Source organism: Salvelinus fontinalis, chromosome 26 (genome assembly GCF_029448725.1).
Source record: "Salvelinus fontinalis isolate EN_2023a chromosome 26, ASM2944872v1, whole genome shotgun sequence".
Taxonomy (NCBI): Eukaryota; Metazoa; Chordata; class Actinopteri; order Salmoniformes; family Salmonidae; genus Salvelinus; species Salvelinus fontinalis.
In genome coordinates this window covers 3,509,647-3,534,618 of record NC_074690.1, presented here as the reverse complement: position 1 = coordinate 3,534,618, position 24,972 = coordinate 3,509,647, and the positions used below count along the sequence as shown (strand labels likewise).

General features: G+C 45.8%; 1 protein-coding gene across 9 annotated transcripts in view; it reads left to right on the top strand.

Moving 5' to 3' along the window:
• The first annotated feature begins 126 nt into the window (after positions 1-126).
• Positions 127-24,972, top strand: part of LOC129823553 (ankyrin repeat domain-containing protein 12-like) — a 56,850-nt gene continuing 32,004 nt past the window's right edge. For 8 of the 9 annotated variants that reach the window (XR_008754644.1, XR_008754645.1, XR_008754643.1 and 5 more), the window contains exon 1: positions 127-321. The gene's annotated coding sequence lies outside the window, so the exon portion shown is untranslated. Of the gene's footprint in view, positions 322-807; positions 956-24,972 lie in introns of those variants that run through there. The other variant, XM_055882377.1, reaches the window with a different exon arrangement.

The window sequence follows — 24,972 nt, the reverse complement described above, 5'->3', positions numbered from 1 at the left end:
GTAAATAGCTTGACATACCCATTATCCAGCAGACGTAGACCCTTTTTTAAAGATCGGCAGGACTCATGTGACCACATGACTGTTCTCCGCCAATGGGACTGACGTTTGCATGATTTGCTGTTTTTTTTTTTTTCTTCTTGAAGACGAAAGACGGACTGGGGATGTTTTCAAACCCAGCAATAAACTGGACGTCATACAGCCCTTAGGCTAGCTACTGTTAATGTTCAGTATTTTGGGGAAATTACTGTTTTACAGCTACGTAGTTATATCTTCAGGATCTGAAAACGAATGAACAGGCAGAACCTGATCGCTATTGAAAAGGTAAGCAGAAAGTTAATGTTCATATTGATTTAGATTTGATTGCCCATGATCATAGGTAAACCCCAGTTAGTCTTCTGGCTAGTTGGAGAGCTAGCTAGCAAGCTAACCAACTTTGACGTAGCTGTTTTCGGAAATTGAATGTTAGCTATGACACAACGTGTTTTTGGATTTGTATGTCAACTACTTTCTATATACGCATTTAGTAACAGGTGTTTTACTTATGTGGCTAAGTTGCTTTTACGCCAATAATATGAAGAATTGTAGCGTGCGTGGCTGTGTGTCGAGGGCAAAGCTGGGTGACAACTGGCTAACGAGTTAGCTTCAGCTAGCCTGTTCGTAGCAAGCTTGCTAGCACAGGGGAGGGGGGAACGGTAATAGGGCATTCGCCTCAGCGGGCTTTTGTCTACACGGGATGGTTTTGTTCTCCATGTAACTACACATTGAACGATTTTAAATCATATCTAACTCTTTTTCGCAACAGACCAAGCTGCACAGTAAATTGACCAAGACGTTCCGCCAGGTAGCAAACTCGCCACATTATACAACGTAGCTGGTTCGCACACCTCAGAAGGAATAGCTAACGTTAGCTAACTGCTGTAGCCCTCATTACAAGAATTTCAGCGCCGAACGTAACGTAAGCATGCTATTCTCTGAACACGATCTACGTTAACCCTAGCTAGCTAGCAAGCTAACTGTATTCGTGTCATGTATGTCCATATACGTTTATAACGTCCAATTTTTGCCACATTGGATCTGTAAAATGCACATAATAATAATAACAATTATAATGATTTGCTATTTTGTGAATCTGACAACAGTATAGCCAAGGTACAGCAGCGAGTCAAGCATTTGGGGGGTGTGTTGGTTGAACCGCTGTCTGTCTGGTGTGACCGTCCTTCGCTCTGGAAACCTTTTGTCTAAAGGACGTATCAAAACATGTGTACTCACTCAGATCCTATACAAAAACCAAGCCACTAGTGCAGGTGTATAGCTGAATATTACCTCACGTCTCTCGTTCATGACAATGACAGAATAAATACATTGTACATTTTATTATAGCCACAATGGGTGCAGAATGAACAGTCTCCATGAAGTATGAGGAAATATCAAATCAAGGGTGATGTCATTTCTACCCTCCCATGCTGTTGCAGTATTTTGTATAGCCTAATATCAGTGCAATACCGGTTGAAATTGATATCCCGCTATTGTCTTCAGTGAGGCAACAATGACACTGAATCTATGAATTTAGTTGCAAGTAAGGGCTCCGTTTATCTAAATAGGTTTCACCTTTTTCCTACTACAAAATATAGCTATACGCCTTCAGCCCTAAATAATCAAAGCGTAGTAATGTGTGTGTAATAAAGAAGTTAATTACAGAATGCATAGTGACTAACCATAGGGTTTGTCTTAAACACATAACATGTTGAAAACAACCCCCCCCCCCCAAAAAAAGAAAGAAATACTAGTCCTATATATTTTCCTATATACTTTAAAAATGGGCCTTTGATACCACTCTGAATTGTAATTTAGCTCGATGATAGAATTCCGGTTTGAATGTCTGTCTAACTTTGTGATCGTCACTACACTAAAATTGTATTTTGTTGTCACATCATGTTCCTCATTTGTGTTACTGTAGTACCAAGTACTAAACTCACAATCGCAGGTACATTATAACAAGTACATTTTACATATTGAACTTATGTCAGTTTATGCAATAGTCATGTAAACACCGTACTCTGCTTATCTTAATTGGCGTAAGGTCATAATCGGAAGTAAGCATATGCCGATTTTAAAAACACCTGGTTTTCTGAGTAATCTTTCAAATTATTAGGACAAGTAAATACCTTAATCGGCGTTCCAGCGGTGCGTTTTATTTGCCCATGCACCAGCCAAGCAAGCTTCCCTCTTTGCGAGTGAGTTGTACTTGGAACAGCTGAATTTTTATTTATTTGTTTTATTTTACCGTTATTTTACCAGGTAAGTTGACTGAGAACACGTTCTCATTTGCAGCAACGACCTGGGGAATAGTTACAGGGGAGAGGAGGGGGATGAATGAGCCAATTGTAAACTGGGGATTATTAGGTGACCATGATGGTTTGAGGGCCAGATTGGGAATTTAGCCAGGACACCGGGGTTAACACCCCTACTCTTACGATAAGTGCCATGGGATCTTTAATGACCACATAGAGTCAGGACACCCGTTTAACGTCCCATCCGAAAGACGGCACCCTACACAGGGCAGTGTCCCCAATCACTGCCCTGGGGCATTGGGATATTTCTTAGACCAGAGGAAAGAGTGCCTCCTACTGGCCCTCCAACACCACTTCCAGCAGCATCTGGTCTCCCATCCAGGGACTGACCAGGACAAACCCTGCTTAGCTTCAGAAGCAAGCCAGCAGTGGTATGCAGGGGTGGAATGTATGTAGTCATGTAAACACCGTACTCTGCTTATCTTAATTGGCGTAAGGTCATAATCGGAAGTAAGCATATGCCGATTTTAAAAACACCTGGTTTTCTGAGTAATCTTTCAAATTATTAGGACAAGTAAATACCTTAATCTGCGTTCCAGCGGTGCGTTTTATTTGCCCATGCACCAGCCAAGCAAGCTTCCCTCTTTGCGAGTGAGTTGTACTTGGAACAGCTGAATGTATATGCTTCTTTTAGAAGTAGTTTTCACATGTACTTTATATGTCCAAACTCAGAATCAAATATCCTTCCCAAAATAACATGTTTGATGTGCTAGAATGTTTGTTTTGATTGGTCATTTTCTGCATTTATCGGTGCCGTCAAGTTGCCTGATTTCAAATATGTCCATGAAAACAGGATTATTAGTGAGTCCGGTCTTCTTCCAAAGCATGTAAAAGTTTTAATTAATCTTATTTTTTACATTTTTTATTTAATCTTTATTTAACTAGGCAAGTCAGTTAAGAACACATTCGTATTTACAATGACAGCCTAGGAACAGTGGGTTAACGGCCTTGTTCAGGGGCAGAACGACAGATTTTGACCTTGTCAGCTCGCTATTTCAATCGAGCAACATGTCAGGTTACTGGCCAAAAGCTCTAACCACTAGGTTTCCTGCCGCTCCTAATCTCACTTTCCACAATCACATTATTGTATGCATGACACTCACACAAAAGCCACACACATTTAGGGCTGGTATGATACCAGTATCGCTATATATATATATATATATATAAATAAATGATGACACAAAGCAGATTGCACTCTGTTCCTGTATGTAAAATATTGTGTGCTTGGGAAATGACTCCATGTGATTCTGGATGACATCATAATGACATTTTGTTTCCAACATCAGAGATGTTTTTTCTTTAAGAAGTTTAATCCCCTTTTTGTGTGTTTTTGTTTCCCTGTTACGATACAAACAAATAGTGCGATACCGGTATCGTCCCGGCCCTAATTCACATACACACGCACACCGACACAACACGCCCCGCACACTCTTGCTACTCTGTTCTCTTATGATTATCTATCCTGATGCCTAGTCACTTTACCCTGCCGTTATGTACATATCTAGTAGGGATGTGCATCTTTCTCTTTTCAAGACGATTTCGATACGTATCGAGATACAGAAAATGATTAAAAAAAAAAAATTAGTTTGAAAACAATCCGGTTTGATTAGAGGAACGACTCGATTCGATGCGTTTTAACATTTGTGGCATTATCCATTCTAAAATTCAAATCTGCTTCTGAGGAAGGAGGCTGGGCCTCTCTGATCTGGATCTGCCTGAGCTGACTTTTCTCTGTGTGTTTTGTTTGTAAATGATGGCTATGTAGGCACCTGAGCTGAGTCAGAAGGGAAACTCGGCATCTACCACCCACTATCAGATAAGGGGGGCGGGGGTAGTGTTTGCTTTTTCTCCCCTCACTTGTTTTATCTGAAATCACCATCACCCACTAATTCAATTGTTGTTCAGCGTGCAAAATGACTTGTTGATTTAATGACTGTCAACGCAGTGCATTCAAAGTATTCAAACCGCTTGACTTTTTCTACATTTTGTTACGTTACAGCATTATTCTAAAATGGATTAAGTTGTTTTCCCCCTCAATCTACACACAATACCCCATAATGACATCACAATACCCCATAATGACATCACAATACCCCATAATGACATCACAATACCCCATAATGACATCACAATATCCCTTAATGACAAGGCAAAAAATAATGTTTTTAAGAAATCGTTGTCGTGTCGTTGTCCTGTTGGAAGGTGAATCTTTACCCCAGTCTGATAACCTGTCTCAGAGCACTTAGGACTTCATCAAGGATCTCTCTCTGTACTTTGCTCAGTTCATCTTTCCCTCTATCCTGACTAGTCTCCCAGTCCCTGCCCGCTGAAAAACATCCCTACAGCATGATGCTGCCACCGCCATGCTTTGCTGTAGGGATTCATTCAGGCCAAAGAGTTCAATCTTGGTTTCATCAGACCAGAGAATCTTGTTTCTCATGGTCTGAGAGTCCTGTCGGTGCCTTTTGGCAAACTCCAAGCGGGCTGTCATGTGCCTTTTTACTGAAGAGTGGCTTCCGTCTAGCCACTCTACCATAAAAGCCTGATTGGTGGAGTGCTGCAGAGATGGTTGTCCTTTTGGAAGGTACTCTCATCTCCACAGAGGAACTATTGAGCTCTGTCAGAGTGACCATCGGGTTCTTGGTCACCTCCCTGACCAAGGCCCTATTCCCCCGATTGCTCAGTTTGCCCAGGCGGCCAGCTCTAGGAAGAGTCTTGGTGGTTCCAAATTTTTTCCATTTAAGAATGTTGGAGGCCACTGTGTTCTTAGGGACCTTCAATGCTGCAGACATTTTTTTGGTAGCATTCCCCAGATCTGTGCCTCGACACAATCCTGCTCGGAGCTCTATACGGACAATTGCTTCTACCTCAGGGCTTGGTTTTTGCTCTGACATGCACTGTCAACTGTGGGACACTATATATGCCTTTCCAAATCATGTCGTATCAATTGAATTTACCACAGGTGGACTCCAATCAAGTTGTAGAAACATCCCAAGGACGATCAATGGAAACAGGATGCACCTGAGCTCAATTACGAAAATAATGTGTTTTTGTTTTTTTTGGACGAATTATGGAGTGTTGTGTGTAGATTGAGTTTTTGTTTTTCCCATCCCCCACCCCATCTATTTTAGAATAAGGTTGTAACGTAACAAAAGGCGAAGGGGTCTGAATGCTTCCCGAATGTACTGGTATACTTTATTTATTTATTTTTTATACCGGGGACCTTCAGACGAGGCTTGTGGGTGTCCTAGAGCAAAACAACCTACATATACAGTACCAGTCAAATGTTTGGAGACATACTCATCCAAGTTTATTTTTTTTTTTAGTTGAAAAAAATCAACTATTTTCTACGTTGTAGAATAATATTGAAGACATCAACTATTAAATAAAACATGAAATCATGTAGTAACCAAAAAAGGAAAAGCAGCAAACAAGTGCTCAGCATATGTGGGAACTCCTTCAAGACTGTTGGAAAAGCATTCCTCATGAAGCTGGTTGAGAGAATGCTGAGTGTGCAAGTGCTGAGTGTTTTGATGTCTTCGCTATTATACATTGTAGAAAATAGTAAAAATAAAGGAACCCTTGAATGAGTAGGTGTGTCCAAACTTTAGACTGGTACTATATGTGTTTGTGAGACACTCACTTTTACACAGATGGGTAATTTTAGCCTTAACTGTTTGGATGCTACAGACAGAAGTTGGCAGAAGACGCTTTAATGCCTTCAGACAAGTCCTGTGGTGCTTTGTGGGTCGTAGAGCAAAACGGAGAACAACATTGTGTTCATGAGAGTAATCCTTTGTAGGCTAAATCATTCGGGCGCCTTGGTCATTTTCACGAGAAGACAGATTTAATTTTTTTTTTTAAATTGTGGTGTCTTGTGGTCTGGCAAACACCACTCTAGCTCTGCCACCTTTCACTGCACATGCAGAACGGCGATATATGCAGATGTGGTGAATTGAGACGCAGTCCGTACCAAAAAAAAAAAATATCTATTTCTAGTTATGTTAATCTAAACTTACATCGGTTTCAGTAACAACCAGGAAGCAATGGCAATTACTTGCCATTCATCTTGTACTCTCACAATGAGTATAATGCTCTGTTTTGCCTTATTTGGATTCATTTCTTCGTCATTTAGTATTAATGCCTCCAATATTAGTAAAACTGAAAGAAATTTAAAGTGACATTTCTAAAATGTTCTACTTCATATTCATCTCGGCACCTCCCCCAACATCAACGCATTTTGAAATTGCACGTTTTAATGTTAAAAGAAAATAGCGGAAGGTGAGTGTTTTCCAATGAGCTCATCAACCAATTAGAAGACGATGCCTACTCAGGAATAGTTAAAATCACACGATGCACACTGATGATGTCATAAACACTTTTCCTTTTTTTACTACAGAACATAGAAACGTGTTCACATGTTGGGTTGGGGGGGGGGGGGGGTCACGAATATTAAGTAGAATGTTATGATTCTACCTGACGTGGGCTCAAGAGTGGCGCAGCGGTCTAAGGCACTGCATCTCAGTGCTAGAGGCATCACTACAGACAACTTGGTTCAATTCCAGGCTGTGGCGCAACCGGCTGTGATTGGGAGTCCCATAGGGTGGCGTACTATTGGCTCGGTGTCGTCCGGGGTTAGGTTTTGGCCGGGGTAGGCAGTCATTGTAAATAAGAGTTTGTTCTTAACTGACTTACCTAGTTAAATAAAGTTTACATTTAAAAATAATAATAATATATATATTTTTTATCCACCTGTAGCACTTCTATTCAAGGCCTTGTAAGGAAACGATTCATAGACTAAGCTCCTCTGTAGCTTAGTTGGTACAGAATGGTGCTTTTGCGTTGGATAAAAGGATACGATATTTTAAATGGCACATTTACCGTATACACCAGATTTCGACCCTCACTCAGGAACAAAGCGACCGTGTTTTACGAGTTTCAGTTTCTACTCCGTACAGGGTCTTCCACCATCGTATTTACACACCATTATCTTCACAACCTTTTTTTTTACTATTTACGTAGGCATTAGGGATGTCCCATCAAAAAAAAAAAACAATCTTGGTTGACAGTCGTCTGTTCTTTTGACCAATCAATTGGTCAAAATGTGGAACTTAATTATTTTTCCATAGACACTTTCGATCAAATCAACTATATTTTGGCTACTGAACTTGTCTGATGCTGTAAGCACTGCCATTTTAAAAATGAAGACACAAATTACTAAAGAGGGAGCCAGAGATCAATATAGCCTAACCAGAAAGAAACTTGTTCCAGACCCTCCCGCTGCCGGCCTTCAGATTCTGCCTTTTTAACTCCTGAAGTTTCCAGTAACTGGCTACACCAGCGGTCGGAAACCTTTTCCATTTGGAGTGCCAAGTTCTAGTAACATTTCTACTGATCTGTGTACCGGTAATGATTTCCATATGCAAATTTTACTGGAACAGTTTAATTTATAATAAAGGTCTTCATATCTCAAAATCTGTATCATGTGGTTAATCAACACTAAATCTAAAAAAAAATGATACAAATCTATAAGTATCTTCTATTGCTAACTATTGTAAAAATAGCATACATAAACAAACAAATAAAAACATTCCAGACTGCAGGTAGAAAATATCCCGATAAATATCCTATAAATCACATTTACTACTAATGGTATCTCAATCAATGTCATGTGGTAAATGAAAATGTAAACCTAAAAAGTAACTAATATTGCAAATGCCCAAAAATAAAAAATAAATAGCCTACATATAGCCAACAAATAGAAACATTGCAGCCCTGCAGGTAAAAAATATCCTATAAATCACATTGGTTGCGAATTGCCTGTCTGCAAGGAACTTGAAACATTGTATCAACTGACTTGAAACATTGTATCAACTGACTTGAAACATTGTATCAACTGACTTGAAACATTGTATCAACTGACTTGAAACATTGTATCAACTGACTTGAAACATTGTATCAACTGACTTGAAACATTGTATCAACTGACTCGAAACATTGTATCAACTGACTCGAAACATTGTATCAACTGACTCGAAACATTGTATCAACTGACTCGAAACATTGTATCAACTGACTCGAAACATTGTATCAACTGACTCGAAACATTGTATCAACTGACTCGAAACATTGTATCAACTGACTCGAAACATTGTATCAACTGACTCGAAACATTGTATCAACTGACTCGAAACATTGTATCAACTGACTCGAAACATTGTATCAACTGACTCGAAACATTGTATCAACTGACTCGAAACATTGTATCAACTGACTCGAAACATTGTATCAACTGACTCGAAACATTGTATCAACTTGGTCTAGCCCAGAGCTCATGTTAGCAAAACTTGCAACAATGTATAGAATATTCTGGGGCCTCCATTTCCTGAGCCAGTGAGATCTGGACAGACACAGCTGTAGATTAGAAGTGGGATAAGGGATAAGAAGTAATCAGGTAGACCTCATTTTTCTGACTTTTCCACCGGATCAGAGCATGACTCTTCCCCCTCCGTGCTGCTGAGTGGTCATGGAAAGGGAGAGAGCTGGAAAGATTTTTCCAATAAGCTACGTTGAGGAACTACTGTCATTCTCAATGGATGCAGAAACAGATTTTTTTTGTATACTTGCTGTTTTGAGGAGAAGGACATATTACTTTGAGAAGCTCCACATTTTTAATGTTGAGTTTAAGACAATCAGAAAAGGTATCATATCTCCCAAAGGGACACATTTTTATAGGCCTACATTTGCACGCAGGCCAGATAGACTAGGTCTATGACTTCTATGCGTAAGCAGGTGTGTGTTCTTGCTCAAAGATTTGACAGGAGCGCTCCAAACAAGATAATGAATCATTTGTCAACTAAAATAATCCCAAACTTTTTGTGTTGTACGCTCTGCAAACATGTCCACTCTTACAACGTTGAGACGGTAATATGACTACCGTAATTGCTGGACTATTAAGCGCACCTGAATATAAGCCGTACCCACTGAATTTTTTTACAAATATATATTTTGTACATAAATAAACCGCACATGTCTATAAGCGCAAGTGCCTACCGGTACATGAAACAAATGAACTTTACACAGCCTTTAAGCGAAACACGGCTTGTAACAAAAATAAATAGGCTTTTAAACGAAACACGGCTTGTAACAAAAATAAATAGGCTTTGACGAAACACGGCTTGTAACAAAAATAAATAGCAGTAAACCGTAGCCTACCAAGAAAGTCAAACTTCATTGCGGTGGCGAATGTTTTGGCTTTCAGTCGGATCTGCACAGTCCCAACGTCTTATCATCGACTCATTAAGGCTCCCGTGCAGCAGCTCGATTTCCTTTTCCAACAGCCAGATCGATCGCCTTCAACTTGAAAGCTGCATCATATGCATTTCTCCGTTTCTTTGCCATGATGAGGGTGACAAAATGACTACCGTAATCAGAATGATGGCAAGTTTGAGCGCGCTCGATTTACGTCACATTATGTGACGGTGCTCAGTTTTTTGGCGGAATGAATCTTGTAAAAAAAAAAAAGAAAAAAACATAAATTAGCCGCGTCATTGTATAAACCGCGAGGTTCATAGCGTGGGGAAAAAAGTAGCGCCTTATAGTCCGGAAATTACGGTATATATTGAATGGATTAACAGAAATTACCGTAGCCAAACAAACATTGTAGATTCGAAATAATGGGAATTAACGGTAAATGTACTACTGCTGATAGAGGTCCGCCATCCGTTCAGACAGGCCTGAATCAGACCGGTGTCTCCTGTGCCATCCGTTCAGACAGGCCTGAATCAGACTGGTGTCTCCTGTGCCATCCGTTCAGACAGGCCTGAATCAGACTGGTGTCTCCTGTGCCATCCGTTCAGACAGGCCTGAATCAGACTGGTGTCTCGCGTGCCATCCGTTCAGACAGGCCTGAATCAGACCGGTGTCTCCTGTGCCATCCGTTCAGACAGGCCTGAATCAGACTGGTGTCTCCTGTGCCATCCGTTCAGACAGGCCTGAATCAGACTGGTGTCTCCTGTGCCATCCGTTCAGACAGGCCTGAATCAGACTGGTGTCTCGCGTGCCATCCGTTCAGACAGGCCTGAATCAGACTGGTGTCTCCTGTGCCATCCGTTCAGACAGGCCTGAATCAGACTGGTGTCTCCTGTGCCATCCGTTCAGACAGGCCTGAATCAGACTGGTGTCTCCTGTGCCATCCGTTCAGACAGGCCTGAATCAGACTGGTGTCTCCTGTGCCATCCGTTCAGACAGGCCTGAATCAGACTGGTGTCTCCTGTGCCATCCGTTCAGACAGGCCTGAATCAGACTGGTGTCTCGCATGCCATCCGTTCAGACAGGCCTGAATCAGACCGGTGTCTCGCGTGCCATCCGTTCAGACAGGCCTGAATCAGACTGGTGCCTCCTGTGCCATCCGTTCAGACAGGCCTGAATCAGACTGGTGTCTCCTGTGCCATCCGTTCAGACAGGCCTGAATCAGACTGGTGTCTCCTGTGCCATCCGTTCAGACAGGCCTGAATCAGACCGGTGCCTCCTGTGTCATCCGTTAAGACAGGCCTGAATCAGACTGGTGTCTCCTGTGCCATCCGTTCAGACAGGCCTGAATCAGACTGGTGTCTCCTGTGCCATCCGTTCAGACAGGCCTGAATCAGACTGGTGTCTCCTGTGCCATCCGTTCAGACAGGCCTGAATCAGACTGGTGTCTCGTGTGCCATCCGTTCAGACAGGCCTGAATCAGACTGGTGTCTCCTGTGCCATCCGTTCAGACAGGCCTGAATCAGACTGGTGTCTCCTGTGCCATCCGTTCAGACAGGCCTGAATCAGACTGGTGTCTCCTGTGCCATCCGTTCAGACAGGCCTGAATCAGACTGGTGTCTCGTGTGCCATCCGTTCAGACAGGCCTGAATCAGACTGGTGTCTCCTGTGCCATCCGTTCAGACAGGCCTGAATCAGACTGGTGTCTCGCATGCCATCCGTTCAGACAGGCCTGAATCAGACCGGTGTCTCGTGTGCCATCCGTTCAGACAGGCCTGAATCAGACTGGTGCCTCCTGTGCCATCCGTTCAGACAGGCCTGAATCAGACTGGTGTCTCCTGTGCCATCCGTTCAGACAGGCCTGAATCAGACTGGTGTCTCCTGTGCCATCCGTTAAGACAGGCCTGAATCAGACTGGTGTCTCCTGTGTCATCCGTTCAGACAGGCCTGAATCAGACTGGTGTCTCCTGTGTCATCCGTTAAGACAGGCCTGAATCAGACTGGTGTCTCCTGTGCCATCCGTTCAGACAGGCCTGAATCAAACTGGTGCCTCGTGTGCCATCCGTTCAGACAGGCCTGAATCAAACTGGTGCCTCGTGTGCCATACATTTTTTTGTTTTTGTTGCTACTGCTCGATTAAAAAAAAAAATCTTTGTCGACTAAGGAATCGACCAGTTCACTAAATAGGGTCAACCCTAATAGGCATACATACATTGGTAGTTTGATGTTGTCCGTTCCTGTGGAAAAGGAGACATAAACATGATGGTGACCTACTCACTTACTAGTGGGGTCCACTACCACTAGTCTAACACCACTAGGATGGGGTCCACTACCACTAGTCTAACACCACTAGAGTGATGGGGTTCACTACCACTAGTCTAACACCACTAGAGTGATGGGGTCCACTACCACTAGTCTAACACCACTAGAGTGGTGGGGTCCTGTCCACTACCACTAGTCTAACACCACTAGAGTGGTGGGGTCCACTACCACTAGTCTAACACCACTAGAGTGATGGGGTCCACTACCACTAGTCTAACACCACTAGAATGGTGGGGTCCAGTCCAGTTACTGAGGCAGAGGGCGGGCTCTGCCGCGGCTACTGAGGCAGGGGGCGGGCTCTGCCGCGGCTACTGAGGCAGGGGGCGGGCTCTGCCGCGGCTACTGAGGCAGGGGGCGGGCTGTGCCGCGGCTACTGAGGCAGGGGGCGGGCTGTGCCGCGGCTACTGAGGCAGGGGGCGGGCTGTGCCGCGGCTACTGAGGCAGGGGGGCGGGCTGTGCCGCGGCTACTGAGGCAGGGGGGCGGGCTGTGCCGCGGCTACTGAGGCAGGGGGGCGGGCTCTGCCGCGGCTACTGAGGCAGGGGGGCGGGCTCTGCCGCGGCTACTGAGGCAGGGGGGCGGGCTCTGCCGCGGCTACTGAGGCAGGGGGGCGGGCTCTGCCGCGGCTACTGAGGCAGGGGGGCGGGCTCTGCCGCGGCTACTGAGGCAGGGGGGCGGGCTCTGCCGCGGCTACTGAGGCAGGGGGGCGGGCTCTGCCGCGGCTACTGAGGCAGGGGGGCGGGCTCTGCCGCGGCTACTGAGGCAGGGGGGCGGGCTCTGCCGCGGCTACTGAGGCAGGGGGGCGGGCTCTGCCGCGGCTACTGAGGGACGATGTGCTTTTCTTTCCCACCAAGTCAGTCGTTGTTTTATTCTGATTTAGATCATTCACGTGAGATGACGTCTTGATGCTTTTTTTAATAGTAGAGATCAAGTTTATACATTGTCTGGCTGGGCTGATGAGACCAGTGGACTGGGCTGATGAGACCAGTGGACTGGGCTGATGAGACCAGTGGACTGGGCTGATGAGACCAGTGGACTGGGCTGATGAGACCAGTGGACTGGGCTGATGAGACCAGTGGACTGGGCTGATGAGACCAGTGGACTGGGCTGATGAGACCAGTGGACTGGGCTGATGAGACCAGTGGACTGCGCAGTCAGATGGAACAGAGTAAATAGGCCTTTTAACGTCGTCGTTGATTTAGCCGGTGATAACTTGTGGAATAGACACCGGCTGGAATGCGGTTTTAACCAATCAGGATTAGACCCACCCATTGTGTAGCTGTTTTTAAAAGCTATGCTAATATATCTGAGTATTTTATATGGAGGAGAATTATAGCCTTACCAATTTTATATAATCATTCTGCAACTTGATGAAAAATAACTATGCATAGCAATGTGTCCTTTTTTCGTATTGCGTTCTTCCTGCCAATTGTCCCCACCCCCCCCGCACAATTCGTCTGAGGCCTTTCCTTCCCGTGGGAGAGACGTTTCTCAGATTCCCATTTGAACTGGTTTCAGCTATTTTCTCTGCTACTGTATTTAAAGCCTTATTACGCCCACATCCTACATTCATGACCCCCCCCCCCCCCCCCCCCCCCCCCCCTGCCCACTAAGGCTCAAGACTGTAACCATTCAGTTGCATTTTGCAACCCTTTGACTAGGCTGTGCGAGTAAAATTCAAATGGGTCGCATTGCTGTGGAGCTGCACATTCTACATTGTCATATATAACACGTTCAAATCCAATTGCTGACAAAACCCAGCTGTCATGTTGTCACAGTTGACGAGAGGAGGTTCTCCGCTTTCTGTAGGTATACTTTGTCCAAATAGCAGCTATTTTACAACCAAGATATTTGATATGGCTTTGAGATACTTAGCACACACAATGGTTATGCACATTGGCCATTCCGATTGCAGAGGCCTCATTGGACAGCAATGAACAAGCCTCCGAAAACATTCCAGCTCTCTTCTATACAAGAAGAATCATCTGTTCTACATTATGTATTTCTATGTGAAACTCTCGGGACAACTTTTATTTAAAAAAAAATTCTGACCACGTTTGTGTCATTTGAGCTCATTTTATTACTTCCTGATGTAGTTGTGAGCAGCTCAGAGTAGTCGTTTTGTTTGTCTCACTGTGATGACGGAACACACCAAGCAGTCATTTCCTGTGATGCGTAGTCGTGTTGTTACTACGAGGCACGCAGGACAAGATTCTCCAGTAACTTTACTCGTACTGATTCACAGACAAACTTACACGTTCCTCCTTTTTGTTTAAACGTTTTTCAACACCATGCATTGTGTCTCCTTAGGGGAAAGCCCCCCCCACCCAAAAGAACTATCCGGTTTCTGTTTTGACTGTTTCACCTACACAGGTCAGTTAGCATAATGCCTCATTTATATATTTATATATATATATATATATAATATTTTTATATTTTTTAATTTAAAATTAAATACTTAAAAAACAAAGAACTTTGACGGCCATGTATGTGTCCTCCATATTCTAATCTAAGCCTTTTATGAGACAGCTATTACGCACATTTGTCCAACAACAGTTAGTATGAACTGAGACGCTGTGTAGCAGACAGTTTGTATAGCCTACTCCTCGGAACGCCGAACTAGTCAACGAACACCGACGTCTTACTCCAAATGAACTGAGAGACAAAATCACCAACGATGGTACGCAACCGAACGAGAGGAGATGTCTGATTATCCAGGGTTGTTTTTGATTTGAACTGTTGTTTGAAAGTATTACATGACATCAGTCCCAGCAGTTACTTTTGACACACACACGTGTTTTACTATCTCTGTGGGAGCCTTCACGTCCAACCCACACACACATGTTTTACTATCCTTGAGGGAGCCTTCACGTCCAACCCACACACACACACGTTTTACTATCTTTGTGGGGACCAAACAATTGATTCCTATTCAAAATCCAATTTTTTCCCCTAACCCTTATTGTAAACTTAAAATTGCCTCTCTTTTTTTCTTGTAATGACTGGAGAAATGTCCTTTTACTTGTTTTACTATCCTTGTGAGGCCTTCACTTCCAACCACACAGACGCATCACTCTGATAGAGAGAGAGAGCGTGCTTGGCTCAATGCAGCAGGGTGTGAATGAGGTTGTGAAACCGAAAGTGTTATGATAGTACCGACACGTCATATCTGCCCTGCAGTTGGCTTTAGCTCCCACATCTCACTAACTGTGTGGCTTCAATGTGTGTTCAGAGGGAGACGTGGTGGGGGGCTACAGATTACACAGCAGCATGTTAGTCTGGCCAACATCAGAATATGTTAGTCTTGGTTTTGTTTAACACTGTCTATCTCTCTTGGCTCTCTCCCTTCGTCGCTGTTACTTTCTCTCCCTAGGTCTCTGTTTCTCTCTCTCTCGCTCTGTTCTCTGTCTCTCTCTTGCTCTGTTCTCTGTGTGTGTGTCTCTCTCGCTCTCTCTCTCTCTCTGTTCTCTGTGTGTGTGTCTCTCTCTCTCTCTCTCTGTTCTCTGTGTGTGTCTCTCTCTCTCTGTTCTCTGTGTGTCTCTCTCTCTCTCTCTCTCTCTCTCTCTCTCTCTGTTCTCTCTGTGTGTGTCTCTCTCTCGCTCTCTCTGTCTCTCTCTCTCTGTTCTCTGTGTGTCTCTCTCTCTCTCTTTCTCTCTGTTCTCTGTGTGTGTCTCTCTCGCTCTCTCTCGCTCTCTCTGTCTCTCTCTCTCTGTTCTCTGTGTGTCTCTCTCTCTCTCGCTCTCTCTGTCTCTCTCTCTCTGTTCTCTGTGTGTGTCTCTCTCTCTCTCTCACTCTCTGTCTCTCTTGCTCTGTTCTCTCTGTGTGTCTCTCTCTCTCTCTCTCTCTCTCTCTCTCTTGCTCTGTTCTCTCTGTGTGTGTTTGTGAGCAGTACTAATTCAAACTTTATTAGTCACCTGCGCTGAATACAACAAGTTGTATACCTTACCGTGAAATGCTTACGGACAAGGCCTTAACCAACAGTGCAGTTCAATAAGAGTTAAGATGTTATTGTGTTACTTTTTCTGAAAATACTGAGGTAATATACAGGGGGGTACCGAGGTAATATACAGGGGGGTACCAGTACCGAGGTAATATACAGGGGGATACTCATGTGCAGGGGGGTACAGGTTAGTTGAGGTCATTTGTACATGTAGGTAGTGGTGAAGTGACTATGCATAGATAATACACAGAGTAGCAGCAGTGTACAAAATAAATGGAGGGGGGTCAATGTAAATAGTCCGGTGGCCATTTTATTCATTGTTCAGCAGTCTTATGGCTCGGGGTTAGAAGCTGTTAAGGAGCCTTTTGGGCCTAGACTTGGTGCTCTGGTACCGCTTGCCATGTGGTAGCAGAGAGAACAGTCTATGACTTGGGTGACTGGAGTCTCTGACAATTTTTTTGGGGCCTTCCTCTGACACCGCCTGGTATATAGATCCTGGATGGCAGGAAGCTTGGCCCCAGTGATGTACTGGGCCGTACGCACTACCCTCTATATAGCGCCTTACGGTCAGATGCCGAGCAGTTGCCATACCATGCGGTGATGCAACAGGTCAGGATGCTCTCAATGGTGCAGCTGTAGAACTTTTTTTAGGATCTGGGGATCCATGCCAAATCTTTTCAGTCTCCTGAGGGGGAAAAGGTATTGTGCCCTCTTAACGACTGATTGAACTATGATAGTTTGTTGGTGATGTGGACACCAAGGAACTTGAAACTCTCGACCCGCTCCACTACAGCCCCGTCGATGTTAATGGGGGCCTGTTCCTGTAGTTCACGATCAGCTCCTTTGTCTTGATCACGTTGTGGGGGAGGTTGTTGTCCTGGCACCACACGGCCAGGTCTCTGACCTCCTCCCTATAGGCTGTCTCATCGTTGTCGGTGACCAGGCCTACCACTGTCGTGAGCAAACTTAATGATGGTGTTGGAGTTGTGCCTGGCCATCTAGTCATGAGTGAACAGGGAGTACAGGAGGGGGGGACTGAGCATGCACCCCTGAGGGGCCCCTGTGTTAAGGATCAGCGTGGTGGATGTGTTACCTACCCTTACCGCCTGGGGGCGGCCCGTCAGGAAGTCCAGAATCCAGTTGCAGAAGGATGTGTTTAGTCCCAGGGTACTTAGCTTAATGATGAGCTTTATGGGAACTATGGGCTGTAGTCAATGAACAGAATTCTCACACAGGTGTTCCTTTTGTCCAGGTGGGAAAGAGCAGTGTGTAGTGCGATTGCTTTGGTCTGTGGATCTGTTGTGGCGGTATGGAGTGGGTGTAGGGTTTCTGGCATGATGGTGTTGATGTGAGCCATGACCAGCCTTTCAAAGCACTTCATCGCTACTGACGTGAGTGCTACGGGTCGGTAATCCATTAGGCAGGTTACCTTAGTGTTCTTGGGCACAGGGACTATGGTGATCTGTTTGTAACATGTAGGTATTAGACTCGGTCAGGGAGAGGTTGAAAATGTCATTGAACACACTGGCCAGTTGGTCAGCGCATGCTCAGAGTACACGTCCTGGTAATCCGTCTGGCCCTGTGGCTTTGTGAATGTTGACCTGTTTTTTAAGGTCTTGTTCACATCGGCTACGGAGAACGTCATCATACAGTCATCCGGAACAGTTGGTGCTCTCATGCATGCTTCAGTGTTGCTTGCCTCGAAGCGAGCAATAATATTTCTCAAGCCCTGCCACATGGGGGCGGCAGGAAGCCTCGTGGTTAGAGCGTTGGGCTTGTAACTGAAAGGTTGCTGGATCGAATCCCCAAGCTGACAAGGTAAAATTCTGAACCTAATTCTACTTTGACGTTAAGGGTTATTGTGTAAAGGCCAGTGACACAAATTCTCAGTTTAAAATCTTTGACACAATCTTTGTGTTCGTCTTAGTTCTGCCGATGCACAGAGAAGCCAGCTCTATTTTATCCGCGTCGTCGCCCAGCCACGTCTCGGTGAAACATTAGATATTACAGATTTTAAAGACCCGTTGGTAGGATAGTTTTAATTGTAGATCGTCCTGTTTGTTTTCCGTTGTCTGCACGTTGGCCAATAATACGGAGGGAAGTGGTGGTTTACCCCCCCCCTCTCCCTTTTTCCTCAGTCTTTTCTTCACGCTGATGACAGGGATTTAGGCCTTGTCTTGACAAAACAGTATATCCTTTGTGTCGTACTCATTGACTCATTGATTGTAGTCCACCTGTTGCCAATTCTATTGTTTGGACATGATTTCGAAACACGCCTCTGTACATTAAGGTCCCCCAGTTGACAGTGTATGTCAGAGTACCATGAAGTTACAGGAACTGTCCGTAGTTCTCAGAGATAATTATGTTGAGGGGTGTGTGTGTGGGCACACAAACAAACAAACAAACAAACACAAACAAAAGTATGTGGACACCCCTTCAAATTAGTGGATTCGGTTATTTCAGCCACACTCATTGCTGACAAGTGTATAAAATCGAGCACACAGCCATGCAATCTCCATAGACAAACAAGTAGAATGGCCCCTTATGAAGAGCTCAGTGACTTTCAACGTGGCACCGTCATAGGATGCCACCTTTCCAACAAGTCAGTTTGTCAATTTTCTGCCCTGCTCGAGCTGCCCCCGGGTCGACTGTAAGGGCTGTTATTGTGACGTGGAAACGTTTAGCAGCAACAGCGGCTCAGCCGCGAAGGGGTAGGCCACACAAGCTCACAGAACGGGGGCCGCCGAGTGCTGAAGCGTGTAAGAATGGTCTGTCCTCGGTTGCAACACTCACTACTGAGTTCCAAACTGCCTCTGGAAGCAACGTCAACACAAGTACTGTTCTTCAGGAGCTTCATTAAACGGGTTTCCATGGTCGAGCAGCCGCGCACGAGCCTAAGATCACCATGCGCAATGGCAAGCGTCGGCTGGAGTGGTGTCAGGCTCGCTGCCATTGGACTCTGGAGCAGTGAACACAGGTTCCCTGGAGTGGTGATTCCATTTTCACCATCTGGCGGTCCGGTGGACACATCTGGATTTGGCAGGTGCCAGGAGAACGCTACCTGCCCCCAATGCATCGTGCCCACTGTAAAGTTTGATGGAGGAGGAATAATGGTCTGGGGCTGTTTTTCATGGTTGGGGCAAGGCCCCTTAGTTCCAGTGAAGGGAAATCTTAACGCTACAGCATACAATGACATTTCTAGATGGTTCAAGGATCAGCGTGGTGGATGTGTTACCTACCCTTACCGCCTGGGGGCGGCCCGTCAGGAAGTCCAGAATCCAGTTGCAGAAGGATGTGTTTAGTCCCAGGGTACTTAGCTTAATGATGAGCTTTATGGGAACTATGGGCTGTAGTCAATGAACAGAATTCTCACACAGGTGTTCCTTTTGTCCAGGTGGGAAAGAGCAGTGTGTAGTGCGATTGCTTTGGTCTGTGGATCTGTTGTGGCGGTATGGAGTGGGTGTAGGGTTTCTGGCATGATGGTGTTGATGTGAGCCATGACCAGCCTTTCAAAGCACTTCATCGCTACTGACGTGAGTGCTACGGGTCGGTAATCCATTAGGCAGGTTACCTTAGTGTTCTTGGGCACAGGGACTATGGTGATCTGTTTGTAACATGTAGGTATTAGACTCGGTCAGGGAGAGGTTGAAAATGTCATTGAACACACTGGCCAGTTGGTCAGCGCATGCTCAGAGTACACGTCCTGGTAATCCGTCTGGCTCTGTGGCTTTGTGAATGTTGACCTGTTTTTTAAGGTCTTGTTCACATCGGCTACGGAGAACGTCATCATACAGTCATCCGGAACAGTTGGTGCTCTCATGCATGCTTCAGTGTTGCTTGCCTCGAAGCGAGCAATAATATTTCTCAAGCCCTGCCACATGGGGGCGGCAGGAAGCCTAGTGGTTAGAGCGTTGGGCTAGAAACTGAAAGGTTGCTGGATCGAATCCCCAAGCTGACAAGGTAAAATTCTGAACCTAATTCTACTTTGACGTTAAGGGTTATTGTGTAAAGGCCAGTGACACAAATTCTCAGTTTAAAATCTTTGACACAATCTTTGTGTTCGTCTTAGTTCTGCCGATGCACAGAGAAGCCAGCTCTATTTTATCCGCGTCGTCGCCCAGCCACGTCTCGGTGAAACATTAGATATTACAGATTTTAAAGACCCGTTGGTAGGATAGTTTTAATTGTAGATCGTCCTGTTTGTTTTCCGTTGTCTGCACGTTGGCCAATAATACGGAGGGAAGTGGTGGTTTACCCCCCCCCTCTCCCTTTTTCCTCAGTCTTTTCTTCACGCTGATGACAGGGATTTAGGCCTTGTCTTGACAAAACAGTATATCCTTTGTGTCGTACTCATTGACTCATTGATTGTAGTCCACCTGTTGCCAATTCTATTGTTTGGACATGATTTCGAAACACGCCTCTGTACATTAAGGTCCCCCAGTTGACAGTGTATGTCAGAGTACCATGAAGTTACAGGAACTGTCCGTAGTTCTCAGAGATAATTATGTTGAGGGGTGTGTGTGTGGGCACACAAACAAACAAACAAACAAACACAAACAAAAGTATGTGGACACCCCTTCAAATTAGTGGATTCGGTTATTTCAGCCACACTCATTGCTGACAAGTGTATAAAATCGAGCACACAGCCATGCAATCTCCATAGACAAACAAGTAGAATGGCCCCTTATGAAGAGCTCAGTGACTTTCAACGTGGCACCGTCATAGGATGCCACCTTTCCAACAAGTCAGTTTGTCAATTTTCTGCCCTGCTCGAGCTGCCCCCGGGTCGACTGTAAGGGCTGTTATTGTGACGTGGAAACGTTTAGCAGCAACAGCGGCTCAGCCGCGAAGGGGTAGGCCACACAAGCTCACAGAACGGGGGCCGCCGAGTGCTGAAGCGTGTAAGAATGGTCTGTCCTCGGTTGCAACACTCACTACTGAGTTCCAAACTGCCTCTGGAAGCAACGTCAACACAAGTACTGTTCTTCAGGAGCTTCATTAAACGGGTTTCCATGGTCGAGCAGCCGCGCACGAGCCTAAGATCACCATGCGCAATGGCAAGCGTCGGCTGGAGTGGTGTCAGGCTCGCTGCCATTGGACTCTGGAGCAGTGAACACAGGTTCCCTGGAGTGGTGATTCCATTTTCACCATCTGGCGGTCCGGTGGACACATCTGGATTTGGCAGGTGCCAGGAGAACGCTACCTGCCCCCAATGCATCGTGCCCACTGTAAAGTTTGATGGAGGAGGAATAATGGTCTGGGGCTGTTTTTCATGGTTGGGGCAAGGCCCCTTAGTTCCAGTGAAGGGAAATCTTAACGCTACAGCATACAATGACATTTCTAGATGGTTCTGTGATTCCAATTTTGTGGTAACAGTTTGAGGAAGGCCATTTCCTGTTTCAGCATGAATATTTAGTTGTGGTGATCAGGGCCAGATCTACATATGGCATCGCCCTCGGCCTGTCTGTTTTGATCCCTGTCTGGCATCGCCCTCGGCCTGTCTGTTTGGATCCCTGTCTGGCATCGCCCTCGGCCTGTCTGTTTTGATCCCTGTCTGGCATCGCCCTCGGCCTGTCTGTTTTGATCCCTGTCTGGCATCGCCCTCGGCCTGTCTGTTTGGATCCCTGTCTGGCATCGCCCTCGGCCTGTCTGTTTTGATCCCTGTCTGGCATCGCCCTCGGCCTGTCTGTTTGGATCCCTGTCTGGCATCGCCCTCGGCCTGTCTGTTTTGATCCCTGTCTGGCATCGCCCTCGGCCTGTCTGTTTTGATCCCTGTCTGGCATCGCCCTCGGCCTGTCTGTTTTGATCCCTGTCTGGCATCGCCCTCGGCCTGTCTGTTTTGATCCCTGTCTGTTTTGATCCCTGTCTGGCATCGCCCTCGGCCTGTCTGTTTTGATCCCTGTCTGGCATCGCCCTCGGCCTGTCTGTTTTGATCCCTGTCTGGCATCGCCCTCGGCCTGTCTGTTTTGATCCCTGTCTGTTTTGATCCCTGTCTGGCATCGCCCTCTGCCTGTCTGTTTTGATCCCTGTCTGGCATCGCCCTCGGCCTGTCTGTTTTGATCCCTGCCTGGCATCGCCCTCGGCCTGTCTGTTTTGATCCCTGTCTGGCATCGCCCTCGGCCTGTCTGTTTTGATCCCTGTCTGGCATCGCCCTCGGCCTGTCTGTTTGGATCCCTGTCTGGCATCGCCCTCGGCCTGTCTGTTTTGATCCCTGTCTGGCATCGCCCTCGGCCTGTCTGTTTTGATCCCTGTCTGGCATCGCCCTCGGCCTGTCTGTTTTGATCCCTGTCTGGCATCGCCCTCGGCCTGTCTGTTTTGATCCCTGCCTGGCATCGCCCTCGGCCTGTCTGTTTTGATCCCTGTCTGGCATCGCCCTCGGCCTGTCTGTTTTGATCCCTGTCTGGCATCGCCCTCGGCCTGTCTGTTTGGATCCCTGTCTGGCATCGCCCTCGGCCTGTCTGTTTTGATCCCTGTCTGGCATCGCCCTCGGCCTGTCTGTTTTGATCCCTGTCTGGCATCGCCCTCGGCCTGTCTGTTTTGATCCCTGTCTGGCATCGCCCTCGGCCTGTCTGTTTTGATCCCTGTCTGGCATCGCCCTCTGCCTGTCTGTTTTGATCCCTGTCTGTTTGGATCCCTGTCTGGCATCGCCCTCGGCCTGTCTGTTTTGATCCCTGTCTGGCATCGCCCTCGGCCTGTCTGTTTGGATCCCTGTCTGGCATCGCCCTCGGCCTGTCTGTTTTGATCCCTGTCTGGCATCGCCCTCGGCCTGTCTGTTTTGATCCCTGTCTGGCATCGCCCTCGGCCTGTCTGTTTTGATCCCTGTCTGTTTTGATCCCTGTCTGGCGTCCCAAATGACAACTTGTTCTATATCCAGTGCACTACTTTTGACCGGGGCCCATAGAGCTCTGTAAAGGAAAGAGGGTGGCATTTGTGACGTAACTTCTCTCCTCCCTGGTGCAGCCACTACATGTGTGGATTACTGGCCATGTGTTCAAGTATAGTGTGCGCTTTTCTCTCTGTTTCTGCGTGTCGGTCCGGGTGTGCGCGTCGGTCCGGGTGTGCGCGTCGGTCCGGGTGTGCGCGTCGGTCCGGGTGTGCGCGTCGGTCCGGGTGTGCGCGTCGGTCCGGGTGTGCGCGTCGGTCCGGGTGTGCGCGTCGGTCCGGGTGTGCGCGTCGGTCCGGGTGTGCGTGTCGGTCCGGGTCTGCGTGGGGCTGCAGCATTCATTGTTGTCCCTCCTCCCTTTCCCACTCCACCCCCCCCCCCTCCCCCTCCACTCGTCTTCTCTCCTTCCTCTTCTCTATCCTCTCAGTAATCAGGCTTTTGCTCTTGCCTCCCTCCTACCACTCTACAGGGGGTCTGGCGGGGAGTGTTTGTGACAGAGACCTACCCCATTTTGCCTCTGACAGCCAGCGCAGGATAAAAGAGCCCGCATGCCCTTTCAGCAGCACACAGACTTTTTTTTACCCACGTGACATTGCTGTTTAGTCTAATGCAGTGTCATTCAGCGTATTAGTGTCACTCCGCTAAGTGTAGAGGATTAGAACTTTGGTCCTATACAATATAAATGTCTAATTCTGTTAATCATCATTCTTGTGTATTGGTCCTCCCCTTTTTTTTCTAACGATTTTGTTTTCGACTGTTTAAAAAATAATCTTGCCTGAGATCTGAAGATTTGGGTCCCGAGGTATTGGCTTTACCTCACTGGGCTAGCAGTCTTTTTTTTTAGCATGCAGGAGACCCGGGTTCAAATCCTAGTCTGTCACAAGGACCCATGAGCACCAACATGTAAAAGGACCCATGAGCACCAACATGTAAAAGGACCCATGAGCACCAACATGGGAAGTTCATAGGAGTATGTTTAATGAAAAGCTGAATCTATTATTATTATTTGAAATTAAGGCATGTATACATATTTTAAGCCATTTTCCATCCACAAAATGATGAATAAGCAAATGCTTTGATTTCTGGACTAACATGTAGAAAAAGGGGTCTTTTGGAAAAAAATCTACCTGAGTGTTAAATCAGTTATCAAATTTCTACTGGAATTTCTGCAATTGAATTGGCTACAAGGGGAAATCACAGTGGTCACAAAAACACCAGTCTCAACGTCAACAGTGAAGAGGCGACTCCTGGATGCTGGCCTTCTCGGCAGAGTTGCAAGCCATATCTCAGACTGGCTAATAAAAAGAAAAGATTTAAGATGGAAAACTGAACACAAACACTGGAGAGAGGAACTCTGCCTAGAAGGCCAGCATCCCGGAGTCACCTCTTCACTGTTGACGTTGAGACTGGTGTTTTGCGGGTACTATTTTTTTTTAATGAAGCTGCCAGTTGAGTACTTGTGAGGCGTCTGTTTCTCAAACTAGACACTATAATGTACTTGTCCTCTTGCTCAGTTGTGCACCGGGGCCTCCCACTCCTCTTTCTATTCTGGTTAGAGCCAGTTTGCGCTGTTCTGTGAAGGGAGTAGTACCCAGCGTTGTACGAGATCTTCAGTTAATTGGCAATTTCTCGCAAATCAAATCAAATTTTTATTTGTCACATACACATGGTTAGCAGATGTTAATGCGAGTGTAGCGAAATGCTTGTGCTTCTAGTTCCGAAAATGCAGTAATAACCAACAAGTAATCTAACCTAACAATTCCACAACTACTACCTTATACACACAAGTGTAAAGGGATAAAGAATATGTACATAAAGATATATGAATGAGTGATGGTACAGAACGGCATAGGCAAGATGCAGTAGATGGTATAGAGTACAGTATATACATATGAGATGAGTAATGTAGGGTATGTAAACATAAAGTGGCATAGTTTAAAGTGGCTAGTGGTACATGTATTACATAAAGATGGCAAGATGCAGTAGATGGTATAGAGTACAGTATATACATATACATATGAGATGAGTAATGTAGGGTATGTAAACATTATATTAAATGGCATTGTTTAAAGTGGCTAATGGTACATTTTTACATAATCTCCATCAATTCCCATTATTAAAGTGGCTGGAGTTGAGTCAGTATGTTGGCAGCGGCCGCTAAATGTTAGTGGTGGCTGTTTAACAGTCTGATGGCCTTGAGATAGAAGCTGTTTTTCAGTCTCTC